This window comes from Macrosteles quadrilineatus, unplaced genomic scaffold (assembly GCF_028750875.1).
Source record: "Macrosteles quadrilineatus isolate MER2022 unplaced genomic scaffold, UCM_ALF_1.0 Scaffold_4__1_contigs__length_99947679, whole genome shotgun sequence".
NCBI lineage: Eukaryota > Metazoa > Arthropoda > Insecta > Hemiptera > Cicadellidae > Macrosteles > Macrosteles quadrilineatus.
This window is the reverse complement of record NW_026542597.1, coordinates 14,031,017-14,057,518: the sequence shown is the minus strand read 5'-3', so window position 1 is coordinate 14,057,518 and position 26,502 is coordinate 14,031,017. Positions and strand designations below refer to the sequence as shown.

At 31.6% G+C, this 26,502-nt stretch overlaps 1 protein-coding gene across 1 annotated transcript in view; it reads left to right on the top strand.

Moving 5' to 3' along the window:
- The window catches only part of LOC128992100 (uncharacterized), a 241,320-nt gene that overhangs the window by 84,033 nt on the left and 130,785 nt on the right, over window positions 1–26,502 (top strand). Inside the window, exon 2 of the mRNA XM_054415509.1 lies at window positions 11,443–11,468. The gene's annotated coding sequence lies outside the window, so the exon portion shown is untranslated. The remainder of the gene's footprint in view (window positions 1–11,442; window positions 11,469–26,502) is intronic.

Genomic DNA, 26,502 nt, shown 5'->3' with positions numbered 1-26,502 from the left:
ACAAGCTTGGTTAACTGCCTTCACTTCAGAACAGTATGTGGATAGCTTAGTGTAATATAACCTGAGGTAGCACTAGATATTACAACCGTACAAATCAATAAAAAGTGAAAATTAGCTAAAAAATAAGTGACCTAAAAAAGTATTATTCAGATGGCTATAGCAGATACGTATTATTAATTTGGTATTCACGTAAAATAAAATTACATATCTATAAGAAAACTTACCATTATAAAATATTTATGCTTATTTCATAATGGTTTATTTGTGTTATGCGATTATTGGAGGAGCTTTTTTACATTCAGTGAATATTATTTAAATACAATAATGGTCTTTTAAAATCTATTTCTTCTACTGAACGAAGTAATAAATTGCAATTGACAATGAAAAACCAATAAATTATGGAACAAAAGCACTGCAAGCTGGTCCCGTTGTAATTATAAGACTTGTTTTGCTAAAACAAGTTTCAAAAAATAAACTGGTCCTCCTTGGTAGGATAACTTTGCGAAACTTAATTAAGACTGCGTTTTGTTGCACAAAGAGAAAATCAACTTAACCAAACAAACTTAAGTTTTCCTCTTTTTGCCATCTTTTCATCTCTCACAGTTGGGACATGAATTGTCCAAACAGATGTCAGTTAAAGTTGAATTCAGCTGATGCAGTTGGGCCTCTTGGATATTTGCTCGGAAATTTAATGAATGTCATTTTATATCTATATATATAATACGTGAAGCCGTTTTTTGTTAACGCAACTCCTCCCTTATTTGTGGACCAATTTCAACGTTTAAGGTGTCGAAAGATTCGTCTCAATATGTAGTTTTGCAATAAGGTTTTAGAATTTTGAAATTCCTACTCTTAGGGGCTTGAGACCCTCTCAAAGGTCGAGTTTTCCCCATAAGAAATACATAGAACAAATTTAAATACAAAAAACAGCTGTTTATAAAGAGAAACTCATTAGCTTTTTGGGAGTAAATATTATTGTTAAGACCAAGTTAAACAGTTAATCAGTTTTGTAGGAAGAACAGAAAATGCCTCAAGTTCAAGGAAGAAATATTGAAAACGGGAGTAGGAGACAATTAATAATAATATATCTTATGCGTATGAGGAGAGTGGAAATAGAGAGGCCTGGTCTAACCATGGTCTAACAGACAACCATCCAGATACACATTCACTTGGTGAGATGAATTATAATATTTGCCAGTTCTGCTATACATCGATGGTTCTGCTATGCAACTCACTTTGGAAGTGAAAAATATACGAAGCACATAGTGTTACACGGTGGTAAAGTAAACTCGCCTAATGTCAGATCAAATGAATGCATGCAAGAAATGTTTACTTCTGAAACTGACAGATCGAGATATTTCAAAACATTTAGTGGGTATTTTTCTAGGATTCGTGGTAGAAACTATAATAATGCTTTGACTATGATAAGTTCATTCTTGAACCTATCATATACCAAATCTTGACCGACCTTTTGTTTTTATAGTAAACTTTTGTATTACTTGCTCTACTTCAATCGAGAAAAAAAACGCAAATGGATTGTTTACTTCTAGGTTATGTTACCAGTTCCTCGGAAAAAACTTATACAAGGTTTTTTGACTGAATTTACCAACACAATCCAGACATTTCAAGTCAAAAATAAGAAGTTTCAACAACTCATTTGCTATTGGAAGTTTTAGTGGCAATATTAGACCTGAATAATAAGTGAGGGAATTTGTGTTTATGTATTCAACGATTGAGTTGTTACGGTCAAGTTTATTTTTATGATTTAGGAGAGGCAAATAATATACGCTGTTCAAAAAGAGGATATGAAAATTGCTATCCAAATCGTATAGCTACTACAAGAGTTATCCAACCTATGTCGACAAATGAATCCATACTTTAATAACTTTGGGACGGGTATTAAGAGAAACTCCACTGAACAACGTGAGACTGACAGACCAACTTTCAATGGTGTTGCTGCTTTAGCCTATTCAAAGCAGATTATAGCAGTCCAGTTGGCAATCCAGAGTTTGTGGGTAAAAAATGGAGCACATGAAAAGGTTAATATCACCTTACTTTTCAGGGTTCTCCACGGAGAATTTTTTTCATAATATGCGGCTCATTGAGCCGCACGGGTTCTCTAGTTATTTTCTTTAATAGTCCCTTGAAATAAATTGGCCATTAAGAGTTTGTAATGATCTAATCGTAATTAAATTGTATTTTTTTAACTAACTGTAAAATAAATTGATATAAAAAAAGTAAGGAACGAGTAAGGAAATACATAACTTAAAACGATTTCGACTAACCGAACATCGTATTTTTAAACTTAAAAATTTAAAATAATCAGTCAATTTATACATTATAAGACATTTGTTTTCATTTTATCATAAAACTTTTACTATTTTAAGTGGGTTTGATTATTAGAAACTTCTCTTGTTTTCACAGTTATCTAACTTTAATTATTCTTTTTTCAGGAGAAAAAGGCGAGCATTTGATACAGGTATAAAACTGCATTCCTTTCCTTTATATAACGACATCCAACCAAAGATGTACTTAATAAAGCTTGCAAGTCTTTGTTATTGCAAAGAATTTAAGTGTAACTTCTTGAGTACACTGAAAATACAATAATTAAATAAAGATCGATGGAGTAAATTTTAAAGGGTTAGTGTTCAAAAGGGATGTTTTTTAAAGTTTGATGGTTATAGATTAAATCATTGTGTCTTTTTCTACAACCAACATTGCTAGTTTGTTAACCTCGATGATGTCAACCAAATGTTCATATCGGTGAAGAGTGTTTCGTGGTTGGTGGACAAACTAAGCTTATAGCTTCAAGTTTATACTTGAAATAATAAATTTAATCACAATAGTATAGATGATGGAATTTTAAGTGATACGAGTGCATTAGCCTTTTATAATTTTAAAGACACTACAACACAAAACTACTCATAGGTTTTGAGCATAAATACCATAGTTTACTTAGTATTTCTTCGTTGAAGTTAACGAACAGTGTTTGTAGTTTGTTGGTAGTTAGGTCCTTCAGTCGTGCCCTACTGCAATGCAGACTTCTGATCCTGACACAGATGTTAGTTATGGCTTCAAGTGCATGCGACCCGTGTACAAATTATGTTCAGTCTCTAATCCATTATTTTTTAACGTACTAAAAATAAACCCTATATGTACACATAATGTTGTTAGGGAAATAATGTTTTTAGTTAGGGAATATATAGTGTTGTTAGTTAGGGAAATCACTAACTAAATAAATAACTTGAACCGAAATTATGAGGCGCACATTATTTCAGTTGGTTTAATATGCATTCAAAACGATCAAGTAGCCACTATTACCTATAATATAGGTTCTAGCCCTAGAAATGCAATTCCTATTCATATTTAGATGAAACATTTTAATTGCTTGTAGTTTTCGCTGTCAATCTGGCATGTTGTGCAGTTCATTAACTCTTTCCACATAGCTGCCTTCGTTTTGCTTTTATGTTTATCTGGTTACCATGCTTAGAAAAGCTAAAACCTCTGAGCAATTTATTAGAAATTGTTCATAAAAGGAATTGCCAACTTTTTATATTTTAACTGATGGAATTTTAAATTTATCGTGCAAACAAATTCAGTATGATTCACTAAATAACTTTGGAAACGAAATTTTTATGACATCATAAACTGTATTACAATAAATAGTATACGTCGTTTAAATTTTGTTTTAAAGCAAACTGGTTTTGTGAAAATTATGTAAATTTACAGCATGCCCTTAGTGAATTTCACACATAATATTTTGTTTTAATACCAGGTGAAAAGCATTTTTTTACCGTGTTAACCTAGCTAAATTTTCAACGGAAATTTTTATTATTAATGTATAGAATTTGACACTATAATTATCTCTAAACTCGAAAACTATACAAAACGAATATTAAGTCAATTGCTTAAAGATAAGTTCAACTGGTGTCATTTTCGTTCTTGTTTTAATTCTTTTATAACTTATATAATGGAAATTTATAGTATGAAATTGTCAAATACACAACGTAAAATTACCATCAGTACTTATTTGATATTTTAAGTCGACACCCTAAGGATGAAAGTTACATTCACAGCCTATCCAATGCATTTACGTTGAACACTATTTCGCTCTCAATCTATTAGTCTTGTCAATGTAATCTAGTTGGATTTAGTGGCCTATGGTTGTATTCGGACCACTCGATCGATGACGTCACCCCCTAGGGATGATCAGCTGACTAGAATCAATACAGCACTATAGTACGAGAGACGGGTCGTATGTGGTTGATGTGCAGGAGAGGGTTGGAGCACATTCTTGTCATAGCAATATCTAAGGCTTATACACTCACCAATTGTTTTTTTTTGTTATTAAACTGATAATTTCAACATTATTTTGATCCATTGTGTACACTTTTTTTACAAAGTAATATCTAAATGACCCTTGAAAATTTTGTGTGGAATTTTGCAGCATGATGTTTAAAAAATAATCAAAGATATTTCAAATTTTCATATGAATTTAGCTAACGAAACCACTTTAGAAGCCGTCTTACTTAAGCGAAACCGCAGGAGAGCTGTCAAAACATCTTAAACCGCCTTACTCAGTTAAGGTTGTTTATATACCTTAGTTAATAACGAGTCTAACACATCTTGATAAAGAATAATGTTTGAAATTATAATTTTGAATAAAAACTAATATCATATAGTAGTAAATTTTGTATAGTGCTTAATTTTTAAAATCATTTAGGAGGTAAGATTTGGGTACATGTTTTTGAAAATTAATTACAATTGAAGTTTACATTAAATATTTTCTTCAATAATGAAACTGGTGTGGATGATTGTAGCTATGTTCTGTAAATTTGAAATGAAGCAGTTAAATATTGAAATAAACTTAGGTTTATTGTGTGTTAGGACTCGATTTTTGAACATATTTTTAATCCCTTTGTAAAAAAATAAGTTCAATTGTAAACTAATTGACTAATAGAGTGCGTATGGTTTAACATAAGGCCTGCTGTAGACCTATATACAAATTTAAAAAATTATATGATGCAATTAATTTGGGTTTGATATTTAATATTCACGAATAATAGTTTTCAATTGCCAAGTCATAAAGAATCATAAAGCACGATCCAGATTTGTTACCCTAATACTGACATTATCAAGAGTAAAAACTCGATTGTGAAATGCTAATTTAGTTTACTCTTCTTTCCTCAGATAACAAGTTTGTAACTGACTTAACCTCATATCTGATGTCGTTGAGTCTTCCGAACTTCATCTCTTACATTATCATAAGCAAATGGGAATTTTAAACTTGGCCTTTGTCTTCTTCAGTCAAAAGTTTGCACTATATAAAGTCTGGAATCTTGGAATGTTAATCACTGAAAATATTCCGTTAAATTAACTAGTTATAGTAAATTCACTTGGATATGATCATAAATGTTACTTTTACCATAAAAATGTTTTCCATGTAATGATGTTGTGCATGCACATGTTCCAATCAATAACAATGAAGGTACGGAAGTAGTAAATAGTAGTTTATTTGAAATAAAATTAAACAAGCTCCTGACTTAAAATTGTTTAACTAAGTATTTTGTCATTCTACAAAAGGGTAATTATCAAAGGCTAATATTTAGCTAATAAAACTTAAGCTAAATCCTCTATAATTTATTTTTATAATATGTATGTAGTATTTGGTCAAAAGTAATTTTTCAATCGAAATGTACATAAATTGAGTTGTTATATGAAACATGCGATGTATCCTGTAATATCTAAATGATATTACCATGTTATCAGCTAATGATATATCACTTATCAACTATAATTTGGTGTTTGATTATTATATCATACATCTAAGGAGATGTATGCATATATCATGTTGCTAAGCAACCCAATACGTCATCTAAGGGTAGTCAGCCCCAAAGAGGGGCCCTAATCCGTCACTAGAGGGGTGGAGCTTCTTGGGCACAATCCACCCTGATTCTGTCTTTCTCTTTTGAAGTACGTCTTCAAATGAATGCAATTCATCGCAGCTCTAACGTGAACGTCAATGATATTCACTGTATAATTTGGCTGTCAAATTCATGTTGAATAGCACTAAATGAAATGATTAACTCATGCTTTACAAACAGCTTTAATAGGTAATTTACACCAAAGATGTTTCCTCAAATCGGATTAATCATAGCTATATAGAAATTGAATAATTTTTGGATTGTCTGGGTATAATTACGTGTGTCTGTAATGGGCAATATCCAGTTTCTTCTAATTTCGGCTCACCATGTTTTGACCCACTAAGGAACTATTGGAGAATAAAGATTATTTGCCTTGAATGAGTAAGCTTTATTTAACACGATACAAGTAATGAAATTCATAAGTAAGAGTTCAATCTAGAGAATGAAAGAATGATTACAAACAGAAGTGATAATTAATAACAATGTCCAACGACATCTGGAAATATTTCATATCACAGGAACTAATCCCCCTACTTTGACGCAACCAAATACTACATATAACTATCATAAAAATTAGGCTAATTATAGATTGAGTTACAAAAAGTTTTCAATCAGGAGCTTGTTTAATTTGGTTTTTAATAAACAGCTATAAACTATTTCAGTATCTTCGTCGTTATTGTTTGGAACATTTTCATGCACTGTCCCTGCCAACATTACAAAGTAGAAACCCTTTTTACGGTCACAAATTGACGATGAGGCTTATGATCCATGTGAATTTGAAATACTGGCTAGTTCATTTAAAGGAGGTTTCTGTGGCTAATATTATCACCCTTTATGACTAACGATGATACTAACTTTTTGAAAAAGACAAAGACCAAGCTTAAAACTCAAAGTACTTTATGATAATGTAATAGATGAAAGTTCTAAACAGCCAAAGACATCAGATATGAGGGTAAGTCAGTTACAAACTTGTTATCTGAGGAAAGAAGAGTAAACTAAATTAGCATTTCACAATCGAGTTTTTACTCGTGATTGAGTCAGTATTAGGTAACAAATCTGGATTGAGCTTTATGAATCTGTATGACTTGGCAATTAAAAGTTACTTTTCATGAAGATAAAATATTAAATTCAAGTTGTTTATGTCATATTATTTTATACATTTTCTTCGGCAGTTCTTATGCTTAACTATACCTACTAATAGTCAATGGGTTTATGAGTGAATTTGTTTTATCCCAGAAGGGGAATTAAAACTATGATGTAAAATCAGGTCCTAGCACACAATAAAACAATTTTTTTATATGGAACTGTTTTATTTCATATTTACAGAAGATAGCTACAATCATTCATACCCGTCTCACTATTGAATGTAATAATGCAAGCTTTGATAGTAATTAATTTTCTAAAGCATTTACCGAAATCTTTCCTCCTTGTTGGTTAAAATTAAGGACTATGTTTTAAAAATTGACCACTACATGATATTATTTTTTCTCCAATAATATAATTACATACATGAGTTTTAACCAAGATGTGTTAGTCTAGTCATTATTAACTAAGGTGGATAAACAATGTTAACTGAATAAGGTGGTTCAAGATGTTTTGACAGTTCTCATGCGGTTTTGCTTGGGCAAAGAAAATTATCCAACACTATCCTAATTAAATATGAATTTTAAGATAACAAAATATATTGAATCATAAAACAATTATCATATAGTATGTTGTTATTGTTGTTAGTTTGCTGTTTATCAAATGCTTATTCACTCAATAAAAAGGTGCTATTGATCTATAGTATTTATTAGTTATATTTATTAGGTACCGGTACTATTTATATTCATACCACTATTATATTTATTAGGTACTCTCATTAATAGTACTATTTTTACTATAAAGTGCTAATATTTATTGCATTAATTACTACCAACATTGTTAATATCGTTTCAATAGTTAAAACAGCTAAAGAATGTCATTAAAGTTTCACACATACGATAACATATGCTTGCTTTCCCTTTTTAGTGTTTTTCCGTTCATTACTATTATATTATTATTTATCAATTATTAATTATTATACGCCACTATGTGCGTATTAAATAAGAGTCAAGTGTAGGATGAGTGGCGTGATCTTGTAGTCTTGTTAGTGACTAAGACCGACATGTTCCTTAGACAGCTGTTAATTAATAGCTGATAGTTATATTGCACTTATACACAAGAAATTTGCAAATTGTATTGAACAAAACCTATAATTGCCAAAAGTTACTGTAATAGCCTTGCCTGTTCTTTGGGTTTCGTGGATATCGATAAAAGAGAATGGTTTGATTCTATGCACAAGAGGGAAATCGTCGAGAACGGAGTTTTACGTTTCATCGCCTTCCTTCAACGAATTTACGATCAGTTTAACAGCTTTCAGAACTCAACCTGATTTTTCATCTCCTCATCAAATATTTTATTCGTAGGCTTGGATTTCAGTGAATATTTATATAATTCCTTAAGCTTTGTTACACATGAACACAACCTTTAATACTAGTAGGAAGAACAATATGACAATTTTATTTTATGAAATCCATTTTACATTTGTAATGGAAGGTAACCTAAAACCTTCTTTAAAACATTGAGTGACGTAGCTCAGGGAACAAACTCAGCACTCGGTAAAAAACCCGAATTTATTCTCAGCCTACAAAATAAAAAAAGATAAATAACAATCAACAGAAATAGTAGACTAGATCAGTGTTAATAACTTAGATTAAAACCGTTACCCCGATTTGGAAAAATACTCTAAACCCGAATTTGGAAAATCCTCACTTGTCTTACCTGAACTTAAGGCCAAAGCCCTGGGGCTCCAGCCCCCCCCCCTCCTAGAAGGAACCTGTCATCCAGTACATCACAGTAACCCCTATAAAAGAATCTAACCCCCAGACCAAGTACACCGACCAAGTTAAAGCCAGTTGGTCAGCACAACAGGATATTGTTAATCAACACTTTAACTTACTCACAAAAATTCATACACTCCTTCTTCTCAATATTTGACCACTCCTATTAAGCCTTTCTTTCCCACAATTTAATGCCGTAGTAATGTTGGATAGCGTATTAAACGGAAGAAAATCCTAATGTAAAAGACTTACACAATCATTTAACGGAAAATTACAGATATTTTCACTTGGAACGGTTAACTTGGCCACTTTGTGTTCCTGAAATAAAGTTCTCAAAGCTCTTTATTCATCGTCCCTTGTCTTTCCACAGTTGAGAAGTTTCACATTGTAAATTATCTCTACTAGTCAAACCAACTCTTTGATAACCAGTTAAAAGTTTCTGTGTCTTTGAAAGAAATACAACTTTTTAAAATACGACGAAAACACAAGTCGTGCTTTTAGAAGCTCTTGTAACAGACGGTAAAAGGTTTTCTGCAGATAAATAGGTTATTATAATTTAAAACCATTATTATGAAAATAAATTTTAGCAAATCATTTTTCATTTTCCTTGAAATATAATTTTATGTCCTTGCTGATAAGCGGGTTTAATATATAGTCAATACTTCATTCATCCAACTTACAGTTTAAGAGTCCTTGGAGGTCAGCGGCCATCTTGGATAAATTCTAACTGCTACTAAAGAAATTATTAAATTATTTAAAGAGTAATTTATCATACAAACATATTTTTTCACACCAACGTAGTCATAATTTATATATCACATATAATGCTGATCAAGAAGCTATATACTACATTTATATAAAATCTTTGTGCTTATAGTGTTGTGTTAGGTCAGTACAGAATTAGATACACATTCAAACAAATGAATTAAGGCTCAGTGAAACATATGTTTTAGGGTACATAAGACAAAGCTTGACCATGATGATCAGCTGATCATGTCAGTTGTTCATTTATCCGCTAGAGGCGCCACATTAGTCACAACTCTGTCTACACGCCATGTAGCGTGACTGGGATCTGCCTTGGATACTTTCTGGATAATTTGATAACACGTTCGCATCTACTAATGTTCGTTCTTTGTACGGTTTTTATTACCTCGTGAATTGACAATTCGTTTACAAAAATATTAGCTACTTTAATTTGAGTGTAATTAAATAAACTGCAGGCGAGGACATCTGGAATATAAAAGAATATACAAGTCTTACAGCTTCCGGTTCCCTCTAAATAATAGTTTGTTAATAGCAATAAACGTTAACTAGTAAAATACTTACTGAGCAAAATTCAAATATAAAGTGAACCAAGAAATATATCCTAGGTAACGGTGTATGGCCTATTCACATCCATATCCGTTTTATCGACTTAAAACTGCCTTTAAAACCCTTAATGAATGTCAATTTAGCATTTTAAACCAAATTTCACCATTTTAAGCAGTTAAAAAATAAACTGGTCCTGTTAACCTGGATAGCTTTATAACTTGCTGGCTCAAACCTTTCATCATAATCAGGTTTGTATTAAAAAAAAAATGATCGTTTGTCAAGACCAATATAGATTCAGAATAATCAATGCGCATTTAACTAGTTTTAAGTTAATAATGTTTTGTTCCATAAAAAAAAAAAAAAACTACACTTTAAAAACCCAAACTTCCTAATTTGCAAAACCCCCTTCTGAAACAACGTATTAATGCAAACATAAAGGAATCTATTATTACTTCAAAATTCCAAGTGTTGAAAACATCAGTCTCGAACACCGCGCTGTTTTGGTCTCTACTGAGCCAGATTTTACAGTCCACTGGTCCATTACATCCTTGGTTAACTGCCTTCAAAACACCGTGTGGATAGCTGAGGAATGTGTAATATTGCTTGAGGCCGGATCTGAACAATTTTAACGGAGAAATTTTTTGTAAAATGAATATTCTAAAACGACTTTTACGTCAAATAGTGCTAGATAGAGATAGATAGATCTATATAGAGTTTTGGATTACATATTTTAACAAAATTTCAAAATTTCGCTTCTCTTTAAACTAAAATACATTTGTAATCAAGAAGAAGTTGAAAAATAGACTGGTCCTGCTAGGCCGGTTGACTTTAAAACATTAAAAATGCGTTTTGGAGCAAAAAAAATGTTCTATAGTTTTTATTATAAATACAATTTTATTATAGCATAATCTTGTTACAAGGATGAATTGAATCAAAGATAGTGTATCTAGTAAATGTATTTAAATTTTGTAAATGATGTACCTACTTATATAGTAGTTAGTAAATACAAGCATTAAAAATAAGAAAGCATTAACTTTTACGGAAAGTAAATAAAATATAGCCTTATAACACTTAAAACTTATATTTACGCTTATACTGTTACTCACAAGACGGTAAATATACAAAAAAGATGGTAAGTGGTGATCGATTTCGATTGGACACTCCAATCATCATCAGAACCAATAGGAGGTTGTCTCTTTTATTTACTTTCGTAAATTTAATAACACGTACAATGATGATTAAGAAGTTATTCATTAACCTTTACAAGGTTTTGTAGAGTTTCACATAAAACATATGACAACTACTCTTTCCATCGCAGTTTTGTAATTCAAAATTTTCTGTTTCAGGAAAAAACCAAGACCATCTCATACAGGTAAGATTTTCATCAATGTCATTTTCCTAAACAACCGGAAATAATTCTCTTCCAAACAAAGAGACATTAAAAAAAATTATATCACATGCACAAACCTAACCAGTAGTTTAGTAGTTCGATGAATTAGATTTTACAAGCGTTATTATTTTGAGTTTATATTCCAGGACATTACCGTTACGGTTTCATTATCATTATTTACCGACATACAACTAATGCGGTTCATGTAAGGTTCAAATGTATAACAAATTTTAATCAAAGACTAAAATTTGTTTCAATATAATTATTTTTTATGATAAATAAATGGGGAAGCTAATTAACAGTTTGTAGTTTGTTGGTAGTTAGGTCATTCAGTCGTGCCCTACTGCAATGCAGACTTCTGATTCTGACACAGATGTTAGTTATGGCTTCAAGCACATGCGATCCGTGTAAAATTATGTTTTACCTTTCAATCTAATAGCATTTTATGTTATTTTCTTTATGTTAAACATTATAGAAACTACAAACCGTCCAACTCGATATTGGTCAACTTAGTCCAAAAGGTTTGTCTAAATCCTTATTATTTCTGGAACCCTAAATATGCGAATGCAGAATGTGTTTAGGTATTTCAATTGCAATGCAATGCTAAGGGTATTGGCTGCTAATCCCTTATATTTTACAGGTCGTTGACCCTTTACACATAGCCACACTTTTCATTTAAGCATGGCTTGCTGCCGTGCTTATGAATTTACATTGCACTTTTAAAAGAAGTTGTTCTTGTTAAGAAACAACAATTCTAAGAAGTAGTACAAGAAATTCGACAGCAGCATGAATAATTTTATTGTTTTTTCTTTACTTGATATATCTGCAAATATCCAAAAATAAACTTCAAAGTACCCATGAACTTTTGAGAAAACTACAAGTCACACCCTCTAACCATATACTTCAAAAGTTCGTCATGACGAGAAGCTACGCGCAAAACTATCCATTATTTCATAAATTGCCATTCAAGGCCGTAGTTTCTTTCTAAAGGGGACTTTCCATATACCTAATGTTATAATTTCAATAAAGTAAAAACTTTTGTATTAGGCAAGCTCACGTATTTTAAGTCAGCGCGGCTCTATGATGATTTTTGATGCAAAATTGAAAGAGGGTGTCCATATTGCAGGTGACTATCTATAATTAAAGGTGTTAATCTGCATGTCTTTTTCATAGTTATGCGTTAAGTGTTATTTTATCACCGTAATCAGAGATCGGTATTATAGTGGTATTAACGAGTATCTTTAAAAAGATTATAACGCATTTAAATGTTTCTAACTTGGAAAAGTAACGTTTTAATACTAAACTAGCTTCTTTTCCCTATCATAATATCAAACTAAATTATTTTCCTATTCATATAGAACATTTGTGTGTGTTATTTTCATAATGCATTTATTCTGAAGTAAACATAAAATACAAGAAAATATTTCCTTTAATATAGGTATAAACAATAAAACAGTTCAGTATGTTTTTTATATATTTATGTTATCCAGCTACAATTTATTGATTTTCAAAATACACACACATCAATCATATTTGCAGTTTGAGCCGCGCCGACTTGAAATACGTGAGCTTGTCTAATACAAAAGTTTTTACTTTATTGAAATTATTTCATTCTTTTTAGAGCGTTTGAAGTCGGTTGTATTTTTTTACAAAAATAAATTATTTCATGATTTTTAGTGACTGTATATTATACATTAATTACATGAGGATTTTCGATAAGCAAAACTGTTTGAAACAATCAAAAGTTCCACAGAACAATCATTATTTTAAAACTGCTTGAGTCACCTGTTCAGGTTACATAATCAATGGGTATGGAAATAAACATCTTTAGATATTCCTTAAGAAAGAAAGAGTTGTCCATTACATTAGGCCTAATGAAAAACTAATTGTCTTTTCTAGATACATTGAAATGTCAGACATCATCGTTCCCTGCAATCGGTGTACTTCTACATTATAAAAAGAAATACAGTAACGTCTCAAGCCTTTTGGAACAATATGAAAGTTATTCCTCAGCTACCAGCACTAAAAAATCTCTCAAAAGTGGAAAATTGGTCGTTAACACTATAGTACCTTTCGTATAGTACCTTTGGAAAATATTATATGAAAGATTGGTTCAACTAAAAGTGGTGTAAGTCATGTAGGGGGTTTTGTTTGCTCAAGATATAGCCTAGTCGAAATTGCAAATCATCTTCCTCTAGGACTTTCCGAAGCAGGCATAATAGTATTGATATGTTATAGTAACTGGGTAGAGAATATTAATAAACATTCCACATCTGCAAATGAAATATGTATATGAAAGATTGGTTCAGCTAAAAGTGGTGCAAGCCATGTAGGTGGTTTTCTTTGATCAAGATATAGCCTAGTCGAAATTGCAAATCATCTTCCTCTAGGACTTCCCGAAGCAGGCATAATAGTATTGATATGATGTAGTAACTGGGTAGAGAATATCAATAAACATTCCACATCTGCAAATGCATGTTAAGTAATTAAAATATTTAACACTTTTAAGACAATCGACGATTATGCACTGTCACACTTCTTAGGTCGTGTAAGGAATAATTGCATTTGATTTATATTTAGACCTGTTTTACGAATGCTTTGGTTTTTCACAATACACCTTTATTTGTCAACAATATCATACAGCTATTCACTGAAACATATATGTTTTTGTAAGTCAGAATATTCAATACTAAAAACAGAATTACTGTATACACAAATCAGGTAAAACGTTAAAATACATTTTTTATATTAACCAAAACAAAATGCATTTTTCTCAATGTAATTTATTTAGGCTCCATGGCAAGAAATAGTTTTTTGATCAATATGAAGCAACTGTTTCATGAAAAATTGTCTGTAGCTTCATTTAAATGGTTTCAACTAACAGCTGTAGGAATGTTATTATGATTTATTGCCTTCTCTGCACAAATGTAAACAAAATAAATGTTGAATATTTAAGGTTTTCAGAATTTTTCACCGAAACAAATATTATACTTAAACATAATATATAAGGTACCAAATAGAAACTCTCCTGGTTATTTTGGTGGTGGAACCACACTGATCGGTAAAAGAATCACAGAGAAATTGGTGAACATACATAGAAAAAAAAAACATCGCCACAAACAAATTGAGAACCTCCTCCTTTTGTTGGTAGTGGGGAAGTCGGTTAAAAATACCTCAGCTGTGCTTATTTGTTTGTTATTGTTTCAATGTATTACCTTAGGTGTGATTATTTGTTTGTATTACTGTATTCTGTTTAGATTATTTCAGCTCTTAACCAATCAATAGTTTTATTAATACTTATAAAAGTCAAACGGGGTGAAGCCCGTGGGTAACAACTAGTTTTGATAATGATAAATATGATCGAAGTTTAAACACTTAGAGAAGCTGGCACACTTATTAAACTTCTGCATTTTGCAAATTTTTTAAGTACGTTGTGTGCATAGTAAATACACCGAAGACACGTGTTATTCCCTTTAAATATGTAAAACTTAAAAGGATGCTTCTTATCCACTTGATAGCTATATAACTTAGTAGGTTAAGCTGAGTAGCTTACCGTACTCACGCTAAAGAATATAATTTCCTTCTCACTTTATTGTTCTCTACAATGCAATTTAGAAGGTACTAGTAGCCTATGGTTGTATTCGGACCATTCGATCAATGACGTCACCCTAGCTCTAGGGACGATCAGCTGACTAGAATCAATACAGTACTATAGTACAGTATTGTCAGTAGGGGCGGGGTTATACGGGGTTGATGTATATGAGAGGGAAGGATCAAATTCTTGACATAGCAATGTCTAGGGCTTATATACTCCATATTCTCGTAAATTTTACTAACAAAGAAATGACTTTAGTACTATTGCAACGTAAAAATACCCCCGCCGCAGCAAACCTGCAGACTACGCGAATTTCCATTTGCATGATTGGATTTAGACTAAAATGTCTCCTTAAAAATATCACATTTATTCCCTATTTAAATGGAATCAGTTTAACACATACTTAGGTTTGCTGCAACAGGGAGGGTAAATCGTTTTTTATGTAAAATGTTAATAGATAGTAAGAAATAAAAACATTTTCCAAATTTGGGCAAACTATGTTAATAAACAAGCACACTACAACGGTTTACTTATTCTCCATAAGAATAACATGGGAATTTTAAATTACCAATTTTTTGGAATTTTCTCCGTAACCATTAGGCGCATTATAACGCTTAAATATACTTAATTATTTGTTTTTGTTAAGCTCTACAAAATATTTTGGAAAGAAATTTCAAAATTTTATGTTTTTTGGGTCAAAAATAGGAAAAACTCATTTTTACCCCATAAAAGCCCCCATAAACCCCTGTTCCCATGGTCCGATCATGCTGGTTCGCGAACTCGTTCAAATAAACGTAGGTTTACACGTTTGTACCAAATTTCATCAAAATCGGATCATTTTTGCTCGAGTTATCGCGCTGAAGGACACACACTCATGTATATATATATATATATATATATATATATATATATATATATATATATATATAAAGATTAAACATTAATAAACTTAGTACCCAAGTAAAATTATTTATTAAAATATTTACTGACTATAGTTTCGGCTCTAAGGCCATTTTCAAAGTAAACAAAAATCAAAATAAGATATGTAAATTTTATCTTCATTGTTTAATTTATATACTATATGATGTGTTGTACTTATTTTCATTATTATTTTCTCAATTTTGCTATTTTTTCATATATTGGATTATTCAATTTATATATGTATATATATATATATATATACATATATATATATATATATGAATTTGAACAGATGGTGTTTTTGGCCTCTAGGGACCTCAAAACGAAAAAAAATCGGTCCCGGGTCCAGGTCTTACCATGAGTACTACGGTAATAGCTTATTCCCTATATGGGAAATTCGCTAATATCATAGGTTATTTGGGATCATTGTTAAGAATACAAGTTGAATTATATAGATTTCAAAATAATAGGTATTCATTAAGTGATTCCGAGTTGTTATTTAAAGTATTCACAAATCCACTGAAAGCGTTCTAACTTTATGCCAACACCAGAAGAGCTGGCAAAACATCTTGAACCGTCTACCGAGTTGACTTTGTTTCTCTAACCCAATTCGTAACTATACTAACATACGAATACATCGAGGTAAAGGTTAGGATACGTCTTTATTTACTTGGTAGAATATAGTGAATATTATGTCACAGTTAACACATAAAATAAACTCATAAGTTAAACTTAAATACTATTGTGGTTGTCAAAATTCCAGAATATGCTTTAGCTATGTTTATTTTAAGTACCTCTCATTGTTGCTGATTGCTTATTTGTATTGCATTTCTCCTTCATTAACAAAATATATAGTTCTTGTTACAAATATTGGAATATATAACGTTTAAACAAAAAGTACTTATTATTCATGTCAAGTAATATAATACAGTTACTCTTATTTTCTAATTTGTAAATAAATGCCTTATCATTTACATTTTCACGTAAAAATTAGTTTTTATGTATTTTTGTTTGGATTTACAAATAATCAACTTTTTTTGTACATCAAACAGTATAATTTTTAACAAATCCACTTAATTTTTGTTGTTCATTTAAAGTTTTGATATAGAAAACTACTTCTTAAGTTTAAAATTCCTTTGCTTGTTATATTGATGCGTTGTTTAAGTGTTGGTACCATTACTGCGCTTTTACTTATCGAGAATAGTAGTAAATTACTGTACAAACAGAAGGGAACACGAGAAACATATATCAAATAAACGTTGGTAAATAGATCAACCGATCACTCTATGCACATAATGTTCATAGCTTTGTATAGTTTACTTGTTGGCTAATTAGCGCTGGTAATGATGACTTATTGGTTTTACTACAAACATGTTGAATTTAGATGTTTATAATATTTGTGGTGTTGAAAAGGTAATTTAACTAAATTTTTTATATTGGTTATGTTGATATGATAAGGACATAATATTTTATCTATTCTTTTGCTAGTATAAATTAAATACGTTTTGAGTAATAGACACTTATTGAATGTTAGATTCAAAAGAAAATGTATTTAATCGTCTTTAAATGTGTATTTAACGTGTGTATCTGTTTACCAATTAGTACATGGGGTTTGGTTATGAATCATCCAAGAAAATTTCATTTGATTTTTATCATCAATTTGGGTATACTTTCTAATATGGCTTATAAATGTGGTATAAACATGTATTTTGCTTATATTATTGAAACCTGAAGCCTGTATTCAGCACAGAGATTAATTTATCAGCAAACCATACTATTTATAAATAAAAAAAAAAATAAAAAAAATAAAAACAAACACTTGATTATTATTTAATCTAATTATTATAAACAAATTGTAATATTATCGAGTTTTTATTGTGCTGTGGATAAAATAGTTTTAATTAAATTCAACGATCAACTATAAATAAAAAGTTCCGATCCTTAAAGCCTCATAAAGCGCAATCCAGATTTGTTAACCTAATTCTGACTCTATCACGAGTAAAAACTCGATTGTGAAATGCTAATTTAGTTTACTCTTCTTTCCTCAGATAACAAGTTTGTAACTGACTTAACCTCATATCTGATGTCGGTGGGTCTTCCGAACTTCATCTCTTACATTATCATAAGTGACAATGAATTTTAAACTTGGTCATTGTCTTTTTCAGTCAAAATATTGCATCATATTCAGTCTTCAATCCCGGAATATTATTCATGGGAAAGGTCATTTGCATGAGTTTACCAGTGTTTCGATATCATGCACAATTATTACCATTTCCCCCCGTAAAACTTTGTGAGTGCAATGTAAGGGTTGGTAGAATTTTCCTACTCCTGGGGAAACTGAACTATTAACACTATTTATGTGAGAGAATGTTCTCATAATACATGTTTCTCATTATTAATTATATTTTTAAGGTAAATCAATTAGAAGCTTAATTAGTTTTTCAAACTGTTTTTTTAATAGTTTAATTATTGATTTAATATTTAATAGTTTATTAACTCATTCCTTTTTCTTAGGTTTTATATCTCTTCTTATAGTTACTTACTACGCAAACGATATTCAAGATCTGATTCGACTGTCAATAGTTCTTTGTAAAATATGTTTATAAATATGTTTAAAAGACCTGGTATAACTTGTATGTCTTTGAATGCAGGAATTAATTTACAAACTACCTTAATTCAATACGTTCTTCAGAAGAGAAATACAGAATCAGGGTGAATTGTGCCCAAGAAGCTCCACCCCTCTAGTGACGGATTAGGCGTCCCTCTTTGGGGCTGACTACCCTTAGAAGACGTATGGGGTTGCTTAGTTGCAACCTACTCCTCTTTTATAATGGATTTCAAAATATGAATTTACTTAAAATAGATAATAAAATTCCCATAAAGTTACAATAAAATATATTTAGGTTCTATAGCTATTAACAATCTCATTGGGCTAGGCTATGACAGTGAAATATATTTTGGTCTAGGTTTTTGATGGGCTAGGCTAGATAACAATTTGGAGAACAAATTATCTTAAATCTAGGGGTTGGTTCGTGCCGGGTATGGAATTCTGATAGGCTGATTAACTTAATTTATACAGTACTAATATAGGCTAAATAATATGAGATAGGCTAATAATGAGAATAAAAAAAATTTAGGCTATAAGTTCTTAATTTGAAAGTCACTTGAATTTAGCCAATTCACAATGTGGTGGTTGGAAATTGATGATGAGTTTTTTTAAATGTTAATTGAGGTTGATATTACCAATTTTGTTGAATAGTGATTTTCTTCTTTCTTTATGTCTCTTTATATTCAATATTTATATGTATTCTGAATGTTAATTTTCAATTTTGGATATTTAAATCACTGGAGACTTGGCTCCCACATCCATCTCTCTCTATATCTTCCACCACCAGCACATTTTCTTCCTTTTCTTTAGCTTTCCTTCCAACAATTACTTCACACCTGGACACTGGACAGTACAAAAGAAATATTTCCTACCTAGACACTATTTAATTTTAGAATGGTATTTTTGAATATAGTTTTTCTTCTTCACTAATTTATATTTCATTAAATTTAAATATTCTTTTTGAAAATACAGTAATTAATAAATATTAAAAGTAATTTAGCTACAATTCACATATGAGTACATTCATGTTTTATCTCAATATCCCCTCAGAAATGATGGTATGGTGATGAATCAACAGAACATTATTTCGATAAGATAATGAATGAATGTATGACAACTTAACTAATTTACATAAACAGAACCTTTTTTTTATCTAGAATAAAAACAAACATTGAAAACATAAATATAACCTGATAAAACATAACATGGGACGTTAACACAACAAAACATGATTAATAATATTATTATTACAAACAAACAGTGGTAAAGAACAGAAACAGTGGAAAACATAAAGTGGTTTTGTGTCTATATATTTGTGATGTGTGAGTGTGTGGGAATTAACCATTTCCTATTGTCTATCAGTCTATCACCACTGAACACACAGTCCTCTCATCTTTTATATAAGTTTATCTTGAGCACTATAATTGTCTTTTAAACAATACAGTCATTTTCACTAAAAGATTGTTTATGCACTTGATTTTCAGAGAACAGGAAAGGGAATTAAACATTTTCGTTGTTCATGGGGGGAAAATACTTCTTGATTGAAGAAATGTGGTATGGACCGAATTCTTCTGGGTTTTCTAAACTACTAATGAAGTATGTCGATGATCCTAACACTCTGCTAATCTTGAATGGTCCTTCATACACTTCAAATAGTTTGGCAGTCTCGCCTTGCGCTAAATTTGAAAGAGGATGATTTCTTATAAGTACTAAATCGCCTGGATGAAAATAAGTTGGATGTGATTTGTTATGGTTTCTTCTGGCTCTTATATGACGCTTTTCTATGATTCTCTTCGAAGTTAAATATAGTTTGCGTGAGAGTGGTACTTCATTGATGAAAGGATTCTTAATGTATTTTTCCCAAAAGCGGATGTTTCTTCGCCCAAATTGTAATTCATTTGGGGAGAAACCAGTTGTCTCATGATATATTTCATTAAGGCACTCATTAATGTCTGGAATATAAGTAGCCCACCTTCGTTGTTGATGAGCACAATATGTGCGTAAACACCTCTTGACTTCTTTAATGGGTCGTTCTGCCATATTGTATCGGGGATAATATACTGGACTGAAGATTGGAGTAATGTAATTTTCTTCTAGTTTCTTAATATATGCCTTGCTTTTAAATTGAGTACCGTTGTCCGATTGTAATCACTTTGGTATGCCATATGTGGGAAAATGAATGTTAAACAATTTATTCAAAATAGTCTGAGTAGTAGCACGTCTCATATTATATAACTTGACAAACTTAGTATAAATGTCTAGAACGATCAATATGTATTTTACTTTACCAATACTAGTCGGTAGTGGTCCGATTATGTCGATTGCCACTTGTTCGTTTTTTCTAGTGCAACTAATCCCTTGAGCAGAACCATACAGAGTATGAGGAGAAACTTTACATTTTTGACATGAGTCACAGGTGGCTAGGTTAACTCTAATACGTCGATGCATATTTTTGAAAATGAAATATTCTTGCAGTAGGAGAAAACATTTCTTTGGTCCGCAATGCAGGTAATAATAATGACATTCCCATATTAATCTGTCAATGACACGATTTGGAACACTAATTAACCAATTATCTTTATATTTCTGATATAGAATCCCTTTATGAAGTTTGTATTTCGTTGAGATTCGATGGAATTCAGGTGTATCTTCTGGATTAGAGAGTATTTGATATATGGTTTGGAGTCGGCAATCTTCTGATTGTAATTTGGGTAAATTCTGAAGAGCGTCTCTCAGTTGAGGATCAGGAACACGACGAATGTAATTAATGGTTAACTCAGGAGTTGTTGACTCTGGTTGTTCTGAATGGGTGATGCGGCTTAGAGCATCTGCTGTGAGATTATCTGATCCTTTACAATGTTCAATTTCAAAGTTGTATTCTTGTATGGCTAGAGTCCAGCGAGTTAACCGATTGTTCAACAATTTACAGGTTTGCAAGAAAGTAATGGCATGGTTATCAGTCAAAATTTTAAGTTTTGCTCCCAAGATGATGTATCGGGTTTTCTGTAAACAATATACTATTGCTAGTAGTTCTTTTTCCGTAGTAGTATATCTCTGCTCGGCTGGCTGCAAGGCCCTGGACATAAATACTATCGCTGCTTTGTCTCCATTTTCCAAATACTGAAATAAGTGTCCACCTATGGATAAATCAGATGCGTCTGTTTGTAAATAGAACGTTTTTGAAATGTCTGGGTGATGTAAAACATTTGCACTTAAGAACAGTTGTTTGATCTTAGTAAAAGTTTGTTCGTCTTCGGGTGTCCAAATGAATTTATTCTTTTTTGATGTTAAACGTAAAAGTGGCTGTACATTGGCTGCAAATTTATCCAAGAATTTGTTGTAGTAATTAATACATCCTAAGAAAGATTTTAGTTGTGTTCGGTTTTTGGGACTGGGGAAATCTAATATTGGTTTTATCTTAGTTTGATCCATTTCCAACCCGTTTTCTGTCAGAGTATAGCCCAAAAATGGTACTGAATTCAAACAGAATTGTGATTTTCCAAAGTTTATCGTCATATTTGCTTCATGTAATTTCTTGAAAATGTACTCTAAATGTTTTAAGTGAGTTTTAAAATCAGGAGATATTATACAAATGTCATCTACATAGATCATTGTGAAGTCTTCAACGCTGTCATCAAATACTTGGTCGAGTGCTCGAACTAGGGCGGCTTGCGACGTGGATATCCCAAAAGGTGTGACCCTATATTGATATGTTTTACCTCTGAATTGAAAGGCGGTAAATTGTCGTGATTCAAAAGATAGCGGGACTTGCCAGTAAGATGCCGTTAGATCAATACTGCTTATATATTTAGTGTTGCGACATTTTGCTAAAATTTCATTGATACTTCGATTACATTCGTAATCCGGTGTGATAATCTCATTCGCTTTTCTAGCGTCAAGGCATAAGCGTATTTCTCCACTCTTCTTTATTACAGGTATTATTGGGTTTATGAATGTACTATTGCTTCTTTCGATGATTCCAAGAGTTTCCATGCGTTCTATTTCTTTCATAACAGCATTTTGGTGTATGGTTGGGACTGGATAACAATGATGTTTGAAATTTTTGGGATTATCAACCTTTAAAACATGTTCATATTTGTTACATATACCAGGAATGTCAGAAAAGGTACTTTTGTATTTAAGTAATAAATCAGCTAATTGTTGTTTCTCTTCATTGTTGATTAAGTTGTTGTCACATATAGCTTTGCTAATCATTTGCGGTGTAAGATCACTATTTATGTTGCTTCTATTTATATTTTCGTATTCAAATTTATTATCACTCATTTTATGGTTATTAATTTGATTGATGTTTTCATTGATTATATGACATAATACTCCTTGGGTACTAACTTTGTCAAACTTTAATATTTTCTGTAAATCATTTATATTTATTATTATTTGTTCTTGATTGAAATCCATAACAGTTTTCCATGAGCTTAACACGTCCATTCCGAATATAATAGGTCTTACTAAATTGGGTACAATCAACATTTGAATGTTCGTGATTTGATCATCTATGGTGATTGGCAACATTATTATTTTTGATATTTTCTTTGATTTATCATTTACAGCGGTTTTAATACTTGTACCAACAACTGGTAGTTGTTCATGACGGCCAATGTTTATTTGGTTCTCAGAGTACCAATTTTCAGACATACACGTTACGTTTGAACCTGTATCAATCAGAGCATTTACAGAAATATTATTAATTTTAATTTTGATTTCTGGATAATGAATTGGAATTTGTTTTAATGAGCATTGTTCATTAGGACTTGGTTCTTCTGTAAGTAGGAATTCTCGGTCACAATAGATATTACATATAGTTTGAGCGTCTTGGTCATTTGGTTTATAATTATTAATTTGCCTACTTAATCCGATTTTGTTAACATTTGGCACTGACGATCTTTCTTCATTTAATTTAGATTCTGATGTTGATTGTAGGCAACTATTATCGACAGTGCCTAACAGTTTAAAGGCTCCTTATATTCGTTAGGAGTTGTTGGGGAAATATTTGGTTGATTTGGACTTCGTTCGATAGTCATGTAGCATATTTGTTTTTGTTCATGGGTAGGATATCGCCTTCCGTCATTTTGATTAACGTGGTAATTGGGTTTGGAACTTGTCTGGTTATTCGCTGGTGGTTGATAATTATTTGTCCTACGGTCGTTATATCTATTATAAGGGTGATCATTTGGTTGAGGTGCTGTGCGGTAGTATTGGTTCTTTGGAACATAGGCTCTATTATCGTAACGGTTTCGATTTGAATCTGATCCCCTCCATTCTTTCTTATGTGGATCATTATAATCTTCATTTCTTCGTGATTGCTCGTTGAATTTGTTTTGCGGATTTTGATGTAAGTTTGAGATGTATGGTTTATGTTGATTTTTCTTCTGTTGGTCTTTGATGTCTTCCCGTAAAAGTAAGGCTTCAAACCCTTGGATAGTAGTTATATTTTGTACTCGTCGTGCATTCTGGATTAGTTCTTCGAAATGTTCGCACAGGCAATCCACTATTTCTTCTTCATCAAGGGGTGGTGTCAATGATTGTAGTGTGAGGACACGTTCGACAAAATATTCAGATCGTGAAAGATTACCATTGTTACGATATTTTTCAGATTCCAGTCTTTGTCTGATTCCTCGTTGTGTGTCTTTATTCCAGTATTTGCTTTCGAACATGTTTTGGAAACATTCCCAATTACTTACGTCACGTTTCACTAGGTTAAACCAACGTGCAGCGTGATTTTCTAGGCTATTTTCAATAAGGTCAGTTAAAAATTCAACATCGTCATCGTTTGGATTCTTTTTAAGGAGACTTTTCTTGTAATATTTATATAATTTGGCAATGAACTCTTTAGGGTTATGTCCTCTACCATTGAATTTTGGTAATGTCATATCTGACACGATTCCGGAGTTTCCGTTACATGTAACATAGATATGTTGAGGGGACGATGTTACTTGTCCATGTTTAGTGATATTTTGTTTTATTTTAATAATCTCCTCACTTTGTTTTTGTAGATTCTGTTGGATAGCTGAAATTTCTTGACCTTGATTTTTAATAACGATCAGTGAATTTTGTATTTCATGGGCATTTTGTTTTGATTTTGCTGTTATAAGTTGTTCATGTTCCAACCTGAATTGGTTTATCTGTGAATGAATATCATATTTTTGTTTTTGTATTTCCAAATTCACTTTTTCAAGAGTTTGAGAATTATTTTGGATTATCATGGACTTCATTTCGGATTTTTGTTCTTCTAAGTCTTGGATTAAATTTTCACGTATTTTGGTATCACATTCATATATTTCTGCTTTAAACGTTTCTTTCATTGTAAGGATCTCTTTGGAATGTTGAATCTGAGTTATTTGTATCTGATCCATTTCCTTACGCATGTTTTCTTGGTTAGTTTTAACAGAGGTGATTTTTTCTTCAAGGGAAATCTGGCACTGTTTAATTTCACGCTGAATTTCTGATTTTAAATTATCATTTTGTAATTTTATTTCTGACATTTCAGATTGTATTTCTAATTTTAATGTGTCGTGTTGTGAAATTATTAATGCATTATTCTGTTGAACCATTCGCATTAATTGAAGAATAGAATCATTCATATTTATTTCACTCGCAGCTGTTAGAGGCAGTGATGCGATGTCTGTGACTCTAGTCGTATGTTCATTCGATGTCAGTGTGGTGGCTTTCATAGTGACGTCACTCACATCAGCTGATTTGTCTGTCTGTTGTTGTGACGATTCATCTCCGCCGTTCTTCTTCTCCTCTATGTCAAGTCCTTCTGCTGTGTTCAGTTCTCGTTCCACCATTCCCTGTGTTCCCATTGGCTGGTGTGAATTCGATGCGGATGTCATGGCGGCGTTGTCTTGTGCGTCTGCTGTGTTGTCTGTTCTAGTTCTAGTAGTGACGCTTTGTGTATGAATGTGTTCTTGTAGATCGTGTCCTTCGTTGTGCTGTGTGTTCATGTCGTTTGATTGTATGTTGTTTACGGTGTTTACAAAATTATCTTGCTTATTAGCATTTGCTAATTCGCCACAATTATCGTCTGGGTCTGATTCACTGTCGGTATTGTAACGCAAATTATTTTCGGCTGCCTTCCACGATAACTTCGGCTTTGGTCGTAAATTGTAACTTTTGTCATCGTCCCTCATATTGATTAAATAAATGATTATTCCCTGTGTTGTTGCATATACTTTTTATTTGTGTATTTGAAGGTTTGTTAGTTGTGTGTTAATCTGGTTACTAGGGCCTATCTTAAATTGTGTAGGTTAATCGTAGGTTAGGCCTAGATCAGAATTTTCAATAGCCCACTCGTTGGGACGCCATTTTGCAACCTACTCCTCTTTTATAATGGATTTCAAAATATGAATTTACTTAAAATAGATAATAAAATTCCCATAAAGTTACAATAAAATATATTTAGGTTCTATAGCTATTAACAATCTCATTGGGCTAGGCTATGACAGTGAAATATATTTTGGTCTAGGTTTTTGATGGGCTAGGCTAGATAACAATTTGGAGAGCAAATTATCTTAAATCTAGGGGTTGGTTCGTGCCGGGTATGGAATTCTGATAGGCTGATTAACTTAATTTATACAGTACTAATATAGGCTAAATAATATGAGATAGGCTAATAATGAGAATAAAAAAAATTTAGGCTATAAGTTCTTAATTTGAAAGTCACTTGAATTTAGCCAATTCACAATGTGGTGGTTGGAAATTGATGATGAGTTTTTTTAAATGTTAATTGAGGTTGATATTACCAATTTTGTTGAATAGTGATTTTCTTCTTTCTTTATGTCTCTTTATATTCAATATTTATATGTATTCTGAATGTTAATTTTCAATTTTGGATATTTAAATCACTGGAGACTTGGCTCCCACATCCATCT